Below are 4,315 nucleotides of genomic sequence, written 5' to 3' on the forward strand. Positions count from 1 at the left end.
AAGCTGAGCACCGAAGAATTGATGCTTTTGAACTGTGGTGTCGGAGAAGACTCTTGAGAGTCCCTTGGACTGCAAGGAGATCCAACCAGTCCGTCCTAAAGGAGATCAGTCCTAGGTGTTCATTGGAACGACTGATGCTGAGGCTGAAACTCCAATACTTTGGCCACCTCATGCGAAGAGTTGACTTATTGACCCTGATGCTGGGAGGGATTGGGGGCAGGAGGAGAAGGGGACGACAGAGGATGAGATGGCTAGATGGCATCACCGACTCGATGGACATTAGTTTTAGTAAACTCCGGGAGTTGGTGATGGACAAGGAAGCCTGGTGTGCTGCGATTCATGGGGTCACAAAGAGGTGGACACGACTGAGTGACTGAACTGAACTGAAAGCCTTTGACTATATGGATTACAACAGACTGTGGACAATTCAAGAGATGGGAATACCAGACCACCTTATCTGCCTCTTAAGACACCTGTATGCAGGTCAAGAAGCAATAGTTAGAACTGGACATGGAACAAAGGACTGGTTCAAGACTGGGAAAGGAGTACGTCAGGGCGGTGTATTGTTACCCTGCTTGTTTAACTTACATGCAGAGTACATCATGTGAAGTGCTGGGCTGGATGAATTGCAAGCTGGAATCAAAATTGCCCGGAGGGTATCAACAACCTCAGATATGCAGATGATACCACTCTAATGGCAGAAAGTGAGGAGGGACTAAAGAGCCTCTTGATCAGGGTGAAAGACGACAGTGAAAAAGCTGGATTAAAACTCAACATTCAAAAAACTGGCATCATGGGATCTGGTCCCATTACTTCATGGCAAATAGATGAGGGAAAGTGGAAACAGTGACAGATTTTATTTTCATGGGCTTCAAAATCACTGCAGATGTTACCGAAAGAGTTGTGTGGGTCCAGCTGCTTGCCACTCAAAAGCCAGTAGGCAGGCCAGGTTGGTGGAAGGGAAAGTTTATTTCAGATGCTGGCAGCTAGGGTGGGGAGGGAGATGGACATCATTTCCCCCTTTTAATTGTAACTCCTTTCATAGGAAGTATTGATAATCAATATATTTTTCAACGTCGCCAGAGTGGCTCTTTTGTCTGCCTTGAACCCATTGATGTCTCTTGTGCTAGGTTTCCTTTTTCTTTATCAGATATCATAAACAGGCTCAGAGGTATGTTAATAGAGAAATGTTTTATAGGCCATACATTTTATCATTTATATCTAATTGTCACACAAACATTGTACATGTGCTTTAAGCAGTAAACTTAAAGCCAGTAGTGCTACACATCATGAATGGTTATGCTGTGCGAGAACTTTACTGGACGGTTTTTCCATTCAGAACATTAGGGTCAAAAATATGATTAGAAACAAAGCAGTTACTTTCCATTAGAAGTCTTCCCTGTAGCTCAAAGGGTTAAGAGTTCTCCTGGAATGCAGGAGACTACGGTTCGATTCCTGGATCAGGAAGATCCTCTGGAGAAGGGAATGGCAATCCACTCCAGTATTCTTGCCTGGAAAATCCCATGGACAGAAGAGACTGGCGGGGTCCATGGGGTCGCAAAGAGTTGGACATGACTGAGCAACTACTACTACTAGAAGTCTCTATTACCAAAATCAGACCATTATTCCAGGAGGACTTTGTTTTCTTAACAGAGGGAAAAGTTTAGTCTTGTATCAGTTTGTTCTTAATAACAAATATATATATATATATATACCTAATTAAATTTAGTCTAATTTTAATCTTGACAACATACAAAATTCTTTTCTTAAAGTTTCTTTTTTATAAACTTTTTATCATTTTCTGGATCCAAACAAATTTATCTTGTATTTCCCTATACAGAAACAAACAACTACAGGGCAAATTTATTATTATTTTTCTTTAACAAAAATATCTCCATTCCCCCCCCCCCCCCATCTTCTCTTTGTCAACAACACATATCTTACTTATTTTACACACGGACATGTTTTCCTTATCATTTTTAAATATTACAAGTTTTAACCTTTGAAACAAAATTAAGACACAAATGATTGAAATGGTATGCCAGTAGTATTTTTTGATTGGCAAATTAAAGAACATATTTTACAACCTCTAAAAACATACGTTTTTTAATAGCATTTTTTTTTAGTGGTACAACATGTATGTTTAATAAACCCAAACATCTTTAGTTTCCCTCCTGGTCTTACAAGAGGACAAAAGAAGGTAAATTTAGATTTATTTGATTTGTAAACACTCATTTTAGCTTGAAGTTTTACAATTAACCCAAGGCTGGCGTTCCAGGCAAAGTGGAATGTGTTTGTATTTCAAGTACTTGATAAAAGTTAACTTTAAGCTTTTTCCTAGGCATATTTTTGTTTTTTCAGGATCTGAAAAAGTGTTTCATCAAGCTAGCTTTCTCTAACTGCATATGCAAAAGGAACTGTTTTTTAAAATTTCATGTTAACCAATTTTCAAACTTAATTCCAAACTTAACCAATTAAGTTTCATCTTAACCAATTTTCTCCAGAGTCTAAAGAATATTGTTGCTATACATTGTCCAAAAAAAAGTGTCTTTTTCATTAGTTATGATTTCATAGCTAAAATTTTTTTTAATGACTTGAACCTAAATTTCCCATTTTACATAAGGCAACAAGAGTACCAATCATACAAATGGAATACCCATTCACACACCAAACAGATCTGTCACAAACCCTCTCCTAGGGTGACTGGTACAGAGTCCCAAGCAAACACTTCCCCCAAAACAAACGGTCCTCAATGGTAGTCAGATATCAGAACCAATTGACAAAATGTTCAAATGACATTCAGTTCTCACAAATGGTCCTCAAGGGTAGGCAGATGTCATAACCAATTGGCAAGAATGCCCAAAGAGCACTTCATGCTCATAGATGGTCCTCAATGGCAGACAGACATGAGAACCAATTGGCAAAAACACCCAAATAGCAGTCAGTACTCAGAAATGGGAAGGTTGCCTATGTGCACACCAGTGGACTTACCCGGTCTTGGAGCTCGTCAGCTTGTCCCAAGTGCAAGTTTCTATTCTACCAAGGAAAAGTTGGCAGCCAGTGCCGAGCAGGGGAGAAACAGGGAAGATCCTCAAAACAAATGGTTTTGGCAGCTGCTTGGAACGTCCCCCCAAATCCCCTACTCAGGGCTAGCTAGCCATGAGAAGCAAGCTAATACATGTCATGGCCACAGCTCTCCCCTGGAAGAGTCAGGAGAGCCAGGTGCCATGAAAGCACTGGAGCCAGCAGTGGCCAGCCCCATGCTGGGAACCAAAATCTGTTACCAAAAGGTGAATGGTGGGATCCAGCTGCTCACTGCTCAGAAGCCAATAAACAGCCACGTTGGTGGAAAGGAAAGTTTGTTTTACTTCAGATGCTGGCAATATGGTGAGGAGGGTGGTGAACATCTGTCCAAAGGCCAGACCCCCCACCCCCACCCCAACAAGCAGGGAGTGAGAGCTTTTATGGACAGTTCCAGGGACTGGGGGGCTACGAGCAGAAACAGTGCAGTCATCTCTAACAGTCATCTTCAAATTAATCATCAGTGGTCTTAACAGCATCATCTTGGTTGTTTTAGGTACAGTTAATTTTCAGTTCTAGGGTCCATTTGTTCCCATTTTTTTGTGGTCAGTTTTCCGAATTGTGGTAGCTCATGTCCTGGGTACAGTCTGGTCATCATGTAGTTAATTTTCCCCTCTGGGGTTCAGTATCTGTAAGACAGCTCACAGGATATGGCTCCGAATATTATCTATAGTCCTTGACTATGCTTAATGACTGCATTATTATTGTTTGGTCTCCTTTGACTGTTTTCCTTTGTTTTCACGTATTCTTATTTCTCTGATTAAGCTTATTCTTTGATTAAAGTTTTCCATAGACAAAAGGCAGGCAGAGGACATGGTGGGGCAGGGGGAAAGATCACAGGGGTCCTGCTCCATTTCACGGACAGTGACTGCAGCCATGAAATTAAAACACACTTGCTCCTTGGAGGAACAGCCATGGCAAACCTAGACAGCATATTAAAAAGCAGAGACGTCACTCCACTCTGTCAACAAAGGTCTATATAGTCAAAGTTATGGTTTTTCTAGTAGCCATGTATGGATGTGAGAGTTGGATCATAAAGAAGGTTGAGTGTTGAAAAACTGATGCTTTCTAATAGTGCTGAAGAAGACTCTTGTCCAAGAGTCCCTTGGACAGTGAGGAAATCAAACCAGTCAGTCCTAAAGGAAATCAGTCAGTCAATGTTCATTGAAAGGACTGATGCTGAAGCTGAAGTTCCAATACTTTGGCCACCTGATTCAAAGAGCCAACTCATTGG

The sequence above is a fragment of the Bos javanicus genome, chromosome 28 (genome assembly GCF_032452875.1).
Source record: "Bos javanicus breed banteng chromosome 28, ARS-OSU_banteng_1.0, whole genome shotgun sequence".
Taxonomy (NCBI): domain Eukaryota; kingdom Metazoa; phylum Chordata; class Mammalia; order Artiodactyla; family Bovidae; genus Bos; species Bos javanicus.